Source organism: Thrips palmi, unplaced genomic scaffold, assembly GCF_012932325.1.
Source record: "Thrips palmi isolate BJ-2018 unplaced genomic scaffold, TpBJ-2018v1 HiC_scaffold_19, whole genome shotgun sequence".
NCBI classification, from domain to species: Eukaryota; Metazoa; Arthropoda; class Insecta; order Thysanoptera; family Thripidae; genus Thrips; species Thrips palmi.
Window position 1 is genome coordinate 13,829,168 of NW_023144628.1, and position 17,299 is coordinate 13,846,466.

At 47.3% G+C, this 17,299-nt stretch overlaps 1 non-coding gene across 1 annotated transcript; it reads left to right on the plus strand.

The window, feature by feature from the left end:
• The first annotated feature begins 2,656 nt into the window (after positions 1 to 2,656).
• Positions 2,657 to 2,815, plus strand: LOC117646671. Its single transcript, XR_004587793.1, has one exon. It is a non-coding gene; the product is annotated as a U1 spliceosomal RNA (small nuclear RNA).
• The last annotated feature ends 14,484 nt before the right edge of the window (positions 2,816 to 17,299 follow it).

Consider the following 17,299-nt stretch of genomic DNA (forward strand, 5'->3'; position numbering starts at 1 on the left):
AGTACGCCTCCGACGGGCCAACGACGCGTCCTTTCACGCCCCAGCCCCGGCAAAGCGCCCCCTTCGCGAACCAGTCCTCTTTGTTTCGATGCCCAAAAAGCGTACTAGTCTCACTGCGCGCGCACCAAAAGCGACCTAGTCGACAGGGGAGCGACCTAAAAGCGTCCCGAAAACGACCCAAAAGCGTACTGAATTTTTCTGTACGGGTAGTTATTCCCCCCTCGGTATTTTTGGAATCGGGGCGACGAGAAAAAACCAATGGTGCCAGTTTCAAGCGAATCGGAGAAGTTTGGACCCGGGTTCAAATCCCAGTGAGGTGCATAGGCTAAATTCGCAGATTTCTAAATCTACGGGACGGGCCAAAGTTGCCGATGTGTATCGCTACTTTTCCTGTTATTTTCTCTAACTTTGTTTTGCAAAATTTGTTCCATATTATTTTTCTTTTTGAACAATTGATTTGCAAATTGTAAAAAAAAAGTAACTGGTGGAAGATGTTTAATAAAGAAAAAGCTAGCTACTCACAGGATTTTTCTTATTACCCTTCTCCAAACGACAGTCTTTACACTGCAAAACCGATAAATTAGCAAACTTCAATATATCCGCAATCACTAGACACCTTTTGTCGTTTGCCCGAGAAACGGCTCTCCGTTTGTGAGAGCATGTATGCGTGTCCGAATTCCTTGACTTTATCTTGCAAATACGAAAGGTGCTAACGGGATTTATTTTAACTATTTTCCCACAACTCAAGTACACTGCAAATCGTAAACGTCTACGTGTCCTATGTTGCAAATAAGACAAATGCAAAATGAATCTTCATTTAAAAGTACTGCAAAGTGCAACTTGGTGCAACCAGGAATCATTGACACAGACAGATTAATTTGTGGTCAAAATTCAACCAGTATTAGATGAATTCATTCCCAAAGTTGGGGGCCCTTACTCCTACTAGTTTCTGAGTTATACAGGTTTACGTTAACTTTTAGTCGTTTCTCCCATTTTGGGTTTTCAGGGAAACTATGGCAGATATGAAAAAACAGCCAACGCTACCTTTTTTCCCATTCGAAAAGAAATCAGATTGCCAGAACATGAAGACTGGGTATCTTATCGTTTGTCGTGAACACAATTTGGGAGAAACAGCTCAGATAATACGCAAACCTCCATAACTCAGAAACTCAGGGAGTTGGGGCACGAGTCTCAGTGTTAGAGTTTATGTAATAAAAAAGAATTTTATTGCGACTTAGAACTAAATACAAAAAGTAACCTTGATACAAAATGAAGACCTCCATTTCATTTCTAAGTATAAAATGTTAACGGAGATTCTATAATTTTAGCGTTAACATTTGTAACTTCAGAACGAATAGGAGTTGATCAGTCATAGATGAAAATAACAAATCTTAGAACAATTAGTATTTCAATATACAATAGAGCAAAGTATATCTGATGCGTTGACATTTCCATTAGTCAAAGATCAAAATACGAAGTCACATCAAAGTACAAATAGAATTTCAATACAGAATAAAGAATAGAGAAAAGTATTTATCTGATGCGTTGACATTTCCATTAGTCAAAGATCAAAAAACGAAGGAACAACAAGATATCAAATAGAATATCAATTTGGTATAGACCTAAGTACTGTAGATCAATATCAGTCTTCGGTTTCAGATTCTTCATCGCTCTCTTCGGTTTCCTGCTCATCTTCGGAGTTTTCTTCGTCACTGGCCTGCTGATCTTCACCGGAGCCTTGGACTTCCGCGGCATCTCCGTCGTCTCCGACATGCTGAACGTCCTCCTCGTCGTCCGAGCTCTCCTCCTCCTCGTAGGTCCCGCACGTCCTGACAAGATGAAGGAGAAAACGGGTAAGTTCAAGAGAAGCATCTTTCAGATGGTCGAAAAACTTACTTTTTCTCCACATTGCATCAAATCTTTCATTCTTGATATTTACAGTTGTCTACTATTTGAAGAAAAAGTAACATTTCCAACACAACCATGACAACTAATGTATGTAATTGAAACAAGAGATGCTCTTTGCTTACTCTAGCAGCTTGTTGTACGCCGCCCGCAGCACGTCCACCTTCTGCTCTTCGTAGACGTCTGCCTCGCCTATGATGACTAGCGCTTCCAGCAGCAGGCACCTTATGACGTCCAGCGTGAACTTGAAGACGTCCTTCGACATCTTGGGCTTGAGGCGACGTGTGTGCGCCTTGAAGACACCTTTGCAAAGCACGCGTACGCCTCGGCACGAATTGTTCTCGAGGCGGACCTGGACCCCATCCATGCCGAAGCGCTCCCGATTAATTGCATCTCCGTGTTCATCCTGGATATGCTTAACTGCCTTGCTTCTCTGGGTCTCGAGAAAGAGGCAATAAGGACATCTATACGTCTGAGGGGCTCGAAACTGAAACACAATATGCAGACAGAAATAATAAATTGTGAAATCTTTTCAGCATTCACGCCGAATTTTCAAAAAGGGCATTTAAATAAATCAATGACAAAATGAAGAAAAGCGCTATTTACATTGGACGATGCGTTGATCACAGACGACAGTTTGAAGCGGCCGCCACGGCTGGACTTCTGCTTCTCAGGGCCCTTCTTGGTGGTGGTGGCCTTGGACCCGAGCGGCGCAAGAGGTTTATTGAGGGTTGAGTTTTAAAGTGCGTCCGGCGTTACCTGGCACAGAGGTTAACCGTGATCACCAAGGCGGTTCCTCCAGGCCGAGGCCCTCCCATTGCACTTCGGTTGGGCTGAATCCTGCGAGTATCTCAAATGTGGATACCTCGGGTGTATAATTTTTGATAGTCGGTAACCTGCCTCTCACTGCCCTCATCAAAGTACATGGTGTCGAGCGCTACCGGATTTTCGAATTCCCGGAGTTTACCCGGATTTCCCGGCCTATTTTCGTCCAAATTCCCGGATATTTTCAACCAAATAAAGACTTTGGGGTATAACATAAGGAAAATTAACTAAAAAACCTGATTAACTCGCTTTTATTGCAAATCAAATTTACTGGTTAACACAGTAGCAACAGCGGCGGTCACAAAATAAAAACTCTAGGAACAAAAAACACAGTTAAACATAACTGACAAGAAAATAAAACAATAAAAATATGGCACATAATAATCGTATAAATGGACTAGCGCTTAGGAAACATAAAAATTAAACTGCTAGCAACAATTTTAAGAAATACCAGATCTTAAAATACAAAGTATTAACCAAAGTCAACTAACTTTTGTTAATACTTTGTACAGTATTTTAAGATCTATTACAGATGCTTCATCTTGAGCATTTTTCATTATCTTTTCTCTTCTTTGAACCAATTCCTTTAACTCAGCAGCAGCTTTTCTCTTTGCAGCGACTTTTTCAGCTTCTTTAGCTTCCTTGAAGCGCGCGTGAGCGTTTCTTGCAGCATGAATCATTGGTTTGGTGGCTTCAACTTCAAGGACGCCGCCTGCTGCAACCACAGCATCCTGCACGACGCGATGTGCAATCAAGCTATTTTCCTTCTGATTTACCACCAAACAGTCCCTGTTTAAGGAGAAGCTCGTTACAAGGGCAGCGTTGCCGTGGAACAAAATAAGTATCATTCTGACAAAATCCAACAAGTCCTCCTTATTGGGCACAGAGGACGGTGCAGCGTCTATGATTTCTGTCCACAGGTTATCAAGTCTTGGTGGCTTTTTGGCCTTGAACTGCTCTAGGCGGACTTTAGTTGAAGGAAGGCTAATTAGAGAATTGAAGCCACTCTTCATGCGATCGGCCTTAGCTCCAGAAATCCTGCCCTTGCTGGTCAATATTTCCAGAGTCTGGTGGACCCTGTCCTTGGCCAAGACTGGGGTCTCCAAACCCACGATAGGATCTAAACAAGATATTACTCTTGTCAACTTGTAGGTTAGTGGAGACCTTTCTTGAATCTTTTCAATCATACGAACAGGGAACGTGCGAGCTTCCTTTCTGAATTTGAGCACATCTGCATCTGGTATTTTTCCAGACTTTGAGGCTTCTCTGATGGCTCCCATAGTGAAGAACCCTAAGTCATCAAGTCCTGGATCGGATTTACCAATATCTCGAAACTGACCCCTAACATTCCTTACAAGATACTTAACATCAATGAGACAGAGCACGCCCAGTATGGGCCAGGACAGCAAGAAGTGGAGGTTACAATTACCTGGAAAGTATCGTGTTCAATTGAGCGATGAGGATATCGCAGTTATGAAGAAGGATGTCCTGGATGGCAAGAACGTGTTCCTAGTGTATAGGGAAAAGATGTTAGACAACTTTTATCGCATTGATATATCTGTAAGTGAGTTCAAAGCTATTTTCATTTTCTTCCGAAGTAGTGTTGCTTGTTGTGTTTAACTTACTGTGGTGTCATATTTTCAGATGATCTCTGGGTTCATAGTTGGAAGAAGCAGCTTGAAGCTGGAAGTGTCTTTAGAAGAATCTGTAAATGATAGTAACAATGAGAAAGTTGATGCCAATGGTGGTGACAAAGAACGTAATGGAGGAAACAATGGTACTGGTAACCTGGGACAGGGCGAAGATATTGGCAATGGTAATAATGAAGGTGATGACAATTGATGGCATGCTTTCATTCTGATGCAAAACTAGACCAACTGTGGTGAACACTTAGTCGTGTATTAATGAATCTTAATTAGTTTGTTTTTTATTTTTTTTATGGCGACATTTTGTGAAAGGGAAATGTGTAAGTGTTTTTAAAGTTGTGATTGTTTTGTATTGTTTTGTCTTGTGCCATTGATATTATCTGATAAGAGAAATGAGTAAGTGTTTTCTTCATTTGTAATTGTTTCATCTTGTCTCATTGACAATTTTTAAGTATCAAGCTGTTGATTTGTCTGTTTCATGTTAGTTTCCTAGTCTTGTTTGAACCCGTAACTTAATGGAAGAACTCATGTGGTCAGTAGTCATTTGAAACCTTGATCTTTTTAAGATTCTGTATTTTTGGTTTTCACTCTCAACTTGCTGGACGAATGTATGTATAGGGGTCGTCCACATATTACGTAATCACGAGTTTTGGATTTTTCACCTCCCCCTCCCCCTTGTAATCAAACGTAATCAACGGTTAGGCCCCCTCCCCCCTCGCGTATGATTACGTAATCTGCAAAATATTCAAAAAAATGAGAGGAATCCAGATCCAGCAGTTATATGTTTCCAAACACGGTATGAGTGATAAAAAAATTATTTCAACCTATGGGTGAGACTTAGTCGTTTTCCGGGGAGATCCTGGAACAGCCAGGAACCGTTTTAACCATGCAGTAGAGGGGGTGACTATCCCGCTGAAATAATTTCCTATGATCAATGATACTACCGAGCGGTGACCTAGTTAAAGCGTCTCTGCCAGCACCCGAACTTGTGTGTACCTTGTCTCGAAACGATCACTGAGAAGAATTTCAGGAGTTTTCCATTTAATCCTCTTTTACGGCATTGACGGTTGTTCTCATTAATGTACAGATTTTCATTCATTTTATAAACCTCCTAAATCCATTTCGCCTTGACAAAGGAGCTTCTTAGTGAAATGATAAATGCTCGAAATCATCAATGTGTCTTTTCGAGGATGTGAAAGTGAGTTCGGTATCGGTGTATCTACTGCGCGATACTGCATGCAGTATTTCGTAGATGTTTAGATCAACAACATTGCATTGAGTGACCAAAAAATTTGATTACGTAATCAAGATGGTCTGGTCACCCCCCTCTCCCCTCTGTAATCAAGCGTAAGCCTCAGCTCTACCTCCCCCTCCCCCCAAGGTGATTACGTAATATGTGGACGACCCCATATTATTTGTGGATCAGTATTCAATTGTAACTTGGATCTCATTGAGTACCTGTGTGGTGAAGCTCGTATGTGGGTTTGTGACACTTGTATTTCAGCAGGGCAAGAGAGTCAGCTCGTTCACAGAGAGTCCAGCCAGTAGTCTGGTTACTAGTGTGCGGCGCGACAATCAACGGCGGCGGGGGTGGGGGGCGCCCACACTGCACTCTTTATTTTTGTTACTAAATTTTAATAATAAAATAATGTTCAACATTTCAGATTATATGCAATTGCTGTATCCTCACATCTACTTCGATACATCGATTCTCTTCTGTCGATATGGCACCTCCCCCCCCTCCTCGCTGGCCCACTCTAGACAGAATCTCGCCAGTTCCAAACCAGACTCCTTCGTGTTGACTTGTTCTTTGGCCCTACTCTCCAACTCACGTAGCGACTACAGCATTTGGCGACGAGGTGAATTCACGGCAAGACGTCAACGGCGCACCGACTTCAGCTACGAACCAGCTTGATTTAACCTCAACAAGGTACGGATTTTCAAGTGTGTGTTCCCGCTTGAATGAATTGGTCGGTGTGGGACACCGACCATTTGCGTTTGTTATTCCCTGACATGGTAATCGAAAGGGCAGCCCCCGAGGTTCTTCGGGCTTTTAAACACGATAAGTTCGATTTAAATGGAACCGTTGAGTGGGAGGTCTTCAAATGGAGTTTCGAGTTCACGCTCGACGCCGCTGGCATCGCCCATGACGATGATAAAAAGGCTTTGTTATTGCCGCGGCTCGGGCCGGAGGGAATCCAGCTTTTGCTGGCGTTGGTGTTTCCAGCCAAAGTGCAGGATTCGACTTATTCAGACCTCGTGACTAAACTCGATTCCCATTTGGCCCCAGTGGAAACTCAAGTCGTGGCAATTGAGCGGTTCCGCAATCGAAACCAAGGGGGCGATTCTGTACGCACGTGGATCGCAGACTTGCGTAGGTTAGGGTCACGCTCAGGGGCGGACTGGGACCCAAACGGCCCGAGCGGGAAATTCATCGGACGGCCCCTACCCACAAGCGCCCCCCCCCCCTCCCCGGCCGGTCTTCCCCATGTTTTCATGCCAAAGCAGCGTTCTGCTGAGAGGTGGTTTGGATGTGCCCCTTATTTTGGTATACATTATATAAATATGTATTTTAAGGGCATAAAGAGAGAGATCACACATTACAATGGTACATATTGCATATTAACCCACCCTCGCTCAGCACAGTATAATAGAGGTCCGAAAATGCAAAAAAAAAAAGAATTTTCTGTGCTTAAACTACTTTTTCTCAGATGTAACGATAAAAAATGAAGTTTCACGAAATGTGAGGTAAAGGGGGCAGCTTAAACCTTACCAAAGTTACAAAACACGGCCTTTTTTTCGGACTAGTTCGAGTTAATTTCCTTCAAATATGGATTTGGGCGGCCCAACTCTTTTCGGCACAGTTTAGAGTATTCTGTACAAAATGAGACCTCTCCGGGCCGACCTGTTTACGGTGGGGAAAAGAAAGATATGTGCCTTCAAAGATAAAAAGACAACAAAAACGTTACAGCATGTTTTTTTTTTCGACTAAATTCAATTAGGAAGTTGAATTTTTGATTTGTTGAAATTGTTTTGCCGTTTTTCGATCCATTAGCACTATATCATCAGTTCCAGGTCGGACAACGGCTCAAAACGAAAGTTTTGAAAAGAATTTTACAATATTCAAAGTTTGCCGAAAACATAGGCCTACTGAAACTATTCGAATGAAAAGTCGTCTTTTGATCTTGTCTACATTTCCTCCGTTCTGCAGGTCGGAGAGGTCTCTTTTTGTAGAGAATACTCCAAACAAAAGTGTCGATAAGAGCTTCACTGAGAATGAATGGGTCACCACCATCACCCTTTACATGGGTGATGCAACTTCGTTGCTCAATTTTGAGTGACGAAAAATTCATCACCCGAAATTTGGTAACAGGCGTTTGGTCGCCCAAATTTGGGTAACGCCGTCGACGACGCCGTGAGGTCCGCGATAGACGTCCCCGGGGCACCACGTTGACCAGAGGCCTCAACGGCACATTGGGGCATCGTGGTGGCCCCGGAAGAGCGTCATCGGGGACCTCAGCGCGTCGCCGACGACGTTACCCAAATTTGGGCGACGATTTTATGACTGCCCAAAATTTGGTCACCGTGGCCTCGTCACCCAAGGGCTACGATGCGTGCATTACCCAATGAAAGGGCGATGGTGGTGACTCTTTCATTCTCAGTGTTGGCTGCCCAAACTCATAATTGCTGGAATTAAACTCTAACAGTCGAAAAAAAGCGTGTGTTGTCTGAGGTGGCTGCCCACCTTTACTCCCTTAACCCCAAATCTTCAAAAACTTCATTTTGCATCGTTTTAAATTGATAACAGTGGTTTGAGAACTAAGTCTTTTTTCTCGCACTTTCTCGGCCTGTTTTTACACTGTGCCGCTGTCTTTACACCCTCCCAAGTGAGGCTGAAGCTAACGGCCGTGGCCCGAGCTGTTGACTAATTCCTCTGAGGAGCGAAAGCCCACTCGGAGAGACCGATGGCCTGTCATAGTGCACAGTGCGGAACCGGAATCACTCTCAGGACACGCAGGCCGAGACGCAGGCAGCCCGCGGCATGCCCTTCTCGTGCCCACGGCCGACCCGACCCTGCAGCCCTGCTTTGGCCCGCGGCGGCCCACGGCGGCCCACGACGGCCCACGGCTTGCGGCCCGCGGCCCTTCCGGGCCTGCGGCCCGGGCGGGAATACTAAACCCGCCCGCCCGGGCCAGTCCGCCCCTGCAAGGTCCCACTCGTAGTGTGACCAGTATGTGACGAGGTGTACAGCGGCCCGCTCGCGGTGCGGTCTACTTAGCCCTCCTGGAAGCATATCTGGCACCCACGTTTACTAACCTATATTTTCGGAAAGATTTCTCTTTGAGTTTGAGGAACAGATTGCTGCAATTTATTCGATAAACTGGGTCTTAGCATTCGAACGGCAAGCTTAGGAAAGACGTCATGTTGCTTAACATATCGGTCAGGTTAAGTCCACCGCAAGTCTTAAATGGTCAGCTAGATCACAAAATACAGCGAGCCTATTTTTCGCAAGACATTAAGCTTTCGGTTAAGCTTTCCGATCTGAATAATCAACGTTGAACGGTTTCACTGACTCGCAGTCACAACTGTCAAGGCAGTATGCCGGCCGCGCCGAACAAAGCAGCATAAAACCGCTTGGTTGTCCAGAAAATACAATGTTTGACCAATCTGATGAGTGGAGTCGAAAGCTTAGACTCTTGCAAAAAGTCGGCTCGCTGCTCGTTTGGGTCCATTTTGTGACTTGCGGCGGGTTTAACCTGATGGATGTTGTGTTAAACTACGCCACGACTTTCCTCAGCTTGCCTTCCCATTCCCCATGCCCATTTCCCTCCAGGATGGCATTCCCTCCATAAGAGAGGTTTAAAACATAAAAATATCGTCATACTTTAGAGCTGAGGCCCCTTGCGAGGCCAAAATCACGTGAAACGCAACGAAAACCTCATTTTGTCCACGGAAATTACAGTCCACGGAAATTACATTATTGCATAAAATGGGGTGTACAAGCCAAACCAGAAGTGCCACCGGAACCAAAATTTTACTGGAACAACTTGTCCACAAGGCAAACACACAAGGATTGGTTCGCAATCAAAATTTTGAATGGTCTGCAAGCAATGGGTGGAACGGAAATTACACTTATTGCTTGCTAGGTCAATTTTTTCGCCGCTTTGGAACTTATTTAACTTTATATTTTCCGTTCTAATGGTGCCACATTACTCCGCCACTTTGCAAATTGTGTAGAACGAATGCACCAACAATATGAGAAAAGTTTCAGAACGGTCGCACATAAGGTAGAAAAACCGTCCCAAAAAAACCGATTTTAGACTTTTTGAATTTTAGTTGTGGAAGACAATTTTCGGAATCATCTTGTGTCTGCAAATTTTACCCGAGAGATACGTTCTACACGTCAAAACGTAGCCTCACTTGCGTAGAACAAAATGCACTTAGCGAAAGTGGTTTCTCATACTCCCTTGGGCTGTAGTATAGGCGGGAAGCCCCAAATCTGGAGCGTAGGACATCAAAAAGTGTCCACGGAAATTACATTCTAGGGTAAAACTTGCAATTTAACGGTGGAAGGAGGCAAAATTTCATCTTGATGAGAGTTGTACCTTGTCCGCAAGGTCAAAAAACATAAAGGTAGGAAAAGACCCGGTTAAAATCGACTTTAGGTTGGAAGAACCAGAGAGAGGACACGAAATTATCACATCTCGCGAGAACTGCTCACGCACCAAGGGTTGTTTAAGATGAACCGAATGCCGTACGGCATTTCCAGGGCCCCGCCAATTTTCCAAAGGATTATTGACAAGCTAGTAGCATCAATAAACGGGGTCGTGGTTCTATTGGACGACATTTTGGTCGCAGGCAGCACACTAGCAGAACTACAAGCTAGGGAAAAGCAGGTCCTACACCAGCTTAGCGAAGCGGGGTTTAGGCTTAAAGCGGAAAAATGTGAATTTAATGTTCCTCAAATCCAGTATTTGGGACACACAATTTCCGCGGAGGGTTTGGCCCCACGCAACGATCGGGTCGACGCGTTGCTTTTGTGCCCTGCCCCCCAGAACGTCACCCAGCTGCAATCATTTCTGGGCAAGTTGGCGTTCTACGAACGATTCTTGCCACAGCGCGCCGAAGTGGCGGGCCCGCTGTACCACTTGTTGCGGAAAGACGTACCCTGGGTTTGGGGGGAAAAGGAGCAGAAGGCGTTCGACAAAGCGAAAGAGCTGCTATGCCGGTTTCCCGTGCTCTCGCACTACGACGCCAACCTTCCGTTGCTGTTGTGTGCAGATGCTAGTAGTTTTGGGGTTGGAGCGTTAATCGCCCATGAATACCCGGACATGACAGAGAGGCCGATAGCGTCTGCGTCCCGTACGATGAGTCCGGCCGAATGCAATTATTCACAATTGGATAAGGAAACCCTGGCTATTATTTTTGGCCTTTGTCGTTTCCATGAGTATATTGCATACCGGCCAATCACAATTTTTACGGACCATAGGCCGTTGGTGCCTCTCCTGGCGAACAAAATGCCCCCCGTGACCAGTGCACGCATGACACGCTGGATGCTGTTGCTAAGTGCTTATGATTTCACCATCAAGTACAGGCCTGGCAAAAAGCACAGTAATGTCGATGCGCTGTCGCGGCTCCCTTGCGCGGTCGGGGCTGCGCCAGACCCCCCCACTCCTCCGGAGGTTTATATGCTGACCCTGTCCGTGGCGCGGGCGGGCGCGTTGAACCACAAGGACGTGGCCACGGCCACAGCCAAAGACGCGGTTTTGAGGGATGTCCTGAAATGGACAAGGGAAGGATGGCCGGAGAAATGCCCTAGCGGTGAGCTCCAGCCATATTTCCGCCGAAAAACCGAATTGTCTGAGGTAGCCAATACACTGATTTGGGGGGATAGGTTGGTCATTCCCTCGGCGCTGCGGCCGTATGCAATTGCCAAATTGCACGAGCCCCACCAGGGAGTGACCAAAACCAAACGCTTGGCGCGATCAATCCTTTGGTGGCCGAAGATTGACGATGACATAGAGAAGGCGGTCGGCAGCTGCAACATTTGCCAAAAGGACAGGCCCATGTCGCCTTTGGTGCCATACAAGCCTTGGCCCAAAGCGGAACCGTGGGAAAGGCTCCACGCCGATTACGCCGGGCCGCTTGACGGCCAATACTTTTTTGTCGTCGTCGATTCGGCCACGAATTGGATTGAAGCTTGGCAGGTGTCCAGGCCGAGCACCAAAGTGGCGCTCGAGAAGCTCGACGAGGCCTTCGCGCAGCACGGGCTGCCGGACCTTGTCGTTACAGATAACGCCACGGCGTTTTCATCCTCGCTTTTTTCCGACCACCTTGCCAGTAGGGGCGTGCGGCACATAATGCCTGCGCCGTACTGTCCCTACAGCAACGGGCCGGCGGAAAAAGCAGTTCAAACGATTAAGGGCGTACGGGTGGCAAAAAATTTTTTTTGGCATTTGATAGTGCTGGGTGTGTTCTCTAATCCTGCAGAGCGGTTTTTCCCTGCGACGCATAGTTTAAGCGTGGCGATGCTTACAAGTTCGAAAATTTAGCGTTTTTAGCCCTTTTCGGAAAAGTATCCCGGGAGAACCAATGGAAGAAGCTCAATAAAATTTTGCACCCAGGTTAATGAAGGTTGTAGGTATGTTGCGAAGAATTTTCACGGCGATCGGGTTCAAGGGAAAGCTCCTGGAACGCCTTGAAAAAGGCCATTTTTCCAAAGTGCGCAGCGACAAAAGTGCAAGAGTGAGGAGGTTGAAAAACCTTTACCACACAGCCAGGACCTTCCTCTATTGATTGCAAAAAGTTCCGTGTCGCTAGAACAAACGGTTTATCCAGGAGGTTTTTCCGAAAGGCGGCTAGTTTTGCAGGTCCTTCAACAGAAGAGAGAGACAAGCGATGTCTTGTCTTTCTCGCGCCGAGTTGTTTCCGAAGCAGCCCCCGCTGCAGGTAGCCGGGCGAGGCCCTCGCCGGGGAACAATGCGAGCCCCAGACCCTTGCCACCGCGCGCCGTCTGGGACCGGACTGCAGCCAGTGCGGAGCCATCTCCAACTTTTGCAAAACGGAAGGTCGAAGCTTCGGTCAAAATTGTCGCAGGACTATTTTTCAAAGTATCATTGGAACCGCGATTTTGCGAGGAGACCATTTCTGTCCGATTAGACGCTGAAAAACGGGCCGTTCAAAAAATTTCTGTCTGGGGTTGAGGGGCAATAAATCCTCCTGTCACCATCCTCGCTTCAGTGCGACGAGCCGCCGGCAGTGAATGAGGCCCTCGACACAATAGACAGGGGGCGACTACCTGGCCTAGTCCAGAGAGTCAAATTTCTAACGCGTCGCTTGACATGTTTGCAACGATGACCAATGCACGCGGGACAAAATTCTGGATCTATTCATGCAAAATTTGAATTCGAGCGATCAGCAGGACAAACTGCATTTCACACCTACACTGAAATGTGAACCGTTTCGTGACAAGCATTTTGGTAGCGTTGTCAAAAATTGTCATTTTACTATGAACACGGACTTAGAAAAATTCCAGCCGATTGGCCGGACAAGCAAAACTGCTCGGCTGCTCATCGGAGCCCAGCTCCGGAGGCGAGGTGCCGTTGCCCCTCCCCGGTCGGGGGGCAATAAAAGCTATTGTGCTAGTGTCTGCGTGGCCCTGCCTGACCTGGCTGCAGTCTGGCGACGCCTGACGGGGCCAACGCTTATTCGGAAAAGCCTTCTCGAAATGGACCGCCACCCTTACGTCCTTAAGTCGCTCATGCGCAAATTTAAAGGTCCGGTAAAAAATCGCCTTCAGCAGGCACTCATTAGCCACCGTTTCACCCCAAATGACCAAGGCTTAACTCCGGCAGAACGCTTGAACAATCGCCGGGCCAGCACGGTCCTGCATAAGCTGCGACCCAAAACTCTAAACGCTCGATCTTTTGAGGTCGGGCAAAACGTATGGGTCGCGGCTTACAAGGCCGGAAAACACGCTGGGTGGGTGAAAGGGGTTGTCAAGGAGCGACGTGGGTCAGTAATTTATGTTGTCGATTTGCAGGACAATTCAGGCTGGGTCATTCGTCGCCGCAGTCAACTTCGTCGAATGGACAGTGACTCGGGGGACGAATTACTGCTCAACGACGACGAGTCCTTGCTCCTGGACGAGACAAACGCCCAGGGCAGCAGGGCGTCATGGTGGGAACTCGTCGAAGACCTGGATCCCTGGACCTCGGTGGCCGAGGACGCAGTGGAACAGGCAGCGCGCATCGCCCCACCACCCCCAGTCCAGCCAGTATGTCCGACTCCGCGAGTCGCTCAACCCACGCCGCCGCCAACGCCGACGCCGCCAGTGGACCAGCCGGAGCCGGCCAGGCCGGAGTACCCGCCCCCCGTGGCAGGGTCTCCGTCCAGTCGTCCGCCACGGCCACCGTCACCAACAGCTCGTTCGCCACCACGGCAACAACCTCAACCTCAGTTACGATCAGTGGCGACTTCGCCAATTGCCTGGCCGGCGCCGCCCCCTGTGACACCGCCGGGCCGCCGCGCGCAGGTCGACGCCGCGACCAGCCCCGTCGTCGTGGTCGCGAGCCAGCCTCCAAGGACCGCCGGGTATGCCCCCCTGCTCACGCCGGAAGGACACCCCCAGCCAGCACGGACTTCAGCCCCGCAAACAACGCCGACAGCACTGAAAAAACAAACGTGGTCTAGACCGCACCAAACGTGGCCAAACGTGGTCTAGACCACACCAACTGATGTGGTCAAAATGACACCAACTGATGTGGTCAAAATGGCATCCATTTGACCACACCAATGGTGCGGTCTGGACCACGTTTGGTTTTTCAGTGAGGGAGGCCACAGTCCATCATAATCCGGGTGCCGCAGCAGGACTCCGTGAGGTCGCGGTCCGCCCCGGGCCGAACTGTATCCACTGCCCCTGCTGCCGCGGGACAGGCTTCCAACAGTGGCAGCCGCGGCCACGGCCCCAATCACCAACAGGAGAGCGGCGCGACAGGCCGCAAGGATCGCACCCCCGAAGAGCGCAAGATAAGAAATCAGCTAAGGAATGTGAGGAGGAGGCACAAACCCTTATCCCAGCCTGGCTCTTCAAATGACAAGTCCAGTCACTCCAGGGGGGAGGAGGCGGGGACAGCCAGGGCGGGACCCCGCGGAGGGTCCGCCTGGGGCGCTTCTGCTGAACGTCAAAGAAACCTCCGTCAAGACGGCCCGGGGGGGCGTAACAGCAGGCCCGGTGGGCGGCCGAGCCAGGCGGGACCCCGCGGAGGGTCCGCCAGGACTCGGCCACCACCAGAGGCGGAACCAGAGAGAAGACCGGAACGCAAGAAGACGCTACCCGCAAAACTACGCCTGGACCACGCTCAATACCTACCTATGGACCTCAGCTTGCATTAAGCTTCATTATCTGACTTGAATCAGTTTCATATTTAGTTCTAATTACTGATTTGTAAAAAAAGTATTATTTTTGTTAAATAAACGTGGGATTTAGGGTCGTCCAGTAAAGGGGGAGGGGTGCTGTATCCTCACATCTACTTCGATACATCGATTCTCTTCTGTCGATATGGCACCTCCCCCCCCCCCTCCTCGCTGGCCCATTCTAGACAGAATCTCGCCAGTTCCAAACCAGACTCCTTCGTGTTGACTTGTTCTTTGGCCCTACTCTCCAACTCACGTAGCGACTACAGCAGCAATTTAATTTCTCCTTATCTTTCCTTGCTTTTTAGTGGTCTTGCCGATCTCAATTTCTTCTATTTATCTTGACTAGGGCTAATTGAAAAGTTAAAGGAAGTATGAGTTCAAACAACTTGAACAGAGCATTCTAGTCGTCGCCGATCGAAGAACATAAAGAAGAGCGAAAGAAGAACAAAACCGGAAGCCGGGAAGAAACGGAGTAGGTATCAAGCCCGGTTCCAACGAGAAATGTCGACAAATATTTTTATTTCCTGAGCCAAAAAGTGTTTATAACATACGAAAGTGCTTTTGAAAGAGATTCGACACAGAAAACTCAGAAACTGGCACACTCAGAGAAGTCTGGGAGGTTATGTTGCCGGGGCCAGTTCCGGCTTTGTTCTTCTTCTTGTTCTTCGATCGGCGACGACTAGAATACTCTATTAACAAGGTAGGTGTACGCCAGACCGTGCCTTGTCGTAACAGGCTTCGCGATGTTACGACTGTTTCGACAGTACACCTACCTTGACCTGCGGTGCTAGCCTGCCTTCGGCATGCTGCTTTCCAAGACCAACCGTAAAAATTGGCGTGATCCCCACAAAAAAAATAGCGTTTGGTGATCAACATCTACGCTAATGGGACTTAACTTTGGGTCAGGGGTCAGAATGGGTTGTATTTTCGGCATCAACACACTCATAAACATGGGATGAAACTTAACAAAAAGTTGAAAGAACCTAAAAAGTTGCCTTTTTTTCTGCTGTTTTTAAGTGTTATTTGGTTATTATGACCGAATGGATTGAGATAGACAGCTGAATTTTGGTGAGGGGTGAACTACGGATGTACCTAATGATCCTGCAAAATCTCAGCCGAATCGGCCGAGCCGTTCAGGAGGAGTAGTGCGGACAAACACACAGACATGAAAAATTTTCCAACCCCAGCCGAGTAACGGGCTTCGCTATCGCTGAGCTAAAAGCATTTGCAAATGCCAAGGAAACTGCTATGGGAACTGAAAAAAAAGTTTTATTTTAGTGTGAGACTCCAAACTACAATTCCATTCCTGTACACTTACCCTCATATCCCGGATAACTCGCTTCGCATTGCTGGGTGTTTGAGTGTCCACGTTGACCTCCACCACTGTGGCAAAAAGCTACGGAAAATTGACCACATCAATTTGAAGTTGGCATTCTTGAAAACAACAATAAACACAATAAGGTAGCGGTGCGGGACACTCTTGTCAATGACCGGCCGGCCGGCCGATCCAAATGGCCACGTTCGAAAACAACGTCAACGCTGTTGTTGGATCTCAGTGAAAGACAATTTTGATTTTGTCTATGGAAACAGTGATTTTGACGGCAAATTTCTCTGTACATGTCGCTACTTTTCAACCATATTTGAACATTATCACCGTTATAAGTTCTCCTAGTCTGCAAAATCCCATCAAAAAGCTATTGTATTTCAAAATGCATAAGGGGCCGCACGTGAGCGATTCTCACGTTTCGGGGTAGTTTTGGCGTCTCTGATTTGCCGAAAGTGAGAAGTATCCAATTAAGTTTTTCTGATTATTGGGGTCCTGGATGATACTAGAGTTATGGCAATGGTATTTATAGTAAAGACCTTGTACTATCTTCCTAAAAACATGAGCCATAAGGTATTCCCATACGTTTTAGTGGGTGTTTTGATCACGGAAATTACGTTATCACGGAAGTTACAAAGTGTGAAAATCGGCTTTAAAGGCTGACTCGGGCTTGCTGTGGCTTAAAAGTCGTTCCAGGGTCAAATGATACTCTAAGCCACTGTGAGAAAAAAGTACGGAACATGTCTGGTCAATAATTTGCCTGGACCGTCCGTACTTCCAAACTACGGAACGTTCCGTACCTATTTTCCGTACCTATTTTCCGTACCTATTTACATGGGTTTATATGGAGCTAGTACGGAACGTTCCGTACTTTTCTCCGTACCTCCGTACTATATTTTTCTGCACCATTTCCGTACAAAAGTACGGAATTTTTTACAGTGGCCCGACATTTAAGCGGAAATTTTTTTCACGTAGTGCTGCTGCAACATTGGGTAAAGGGTGCCACGGAAGTTACAGGTAATTGTTGATACACGCCATTTTATAATGCTCTAGCCCGCTTTGAGACCGTGTACAGCATCTTAGATTTCCGCGACCCATGCAATTATATCCCAGGGACTCCACTTTGATGGCTTGTGTCATGGAAAGTTAAAAGTTTGGCTTAGGGAGAAGTCCAGAGCTG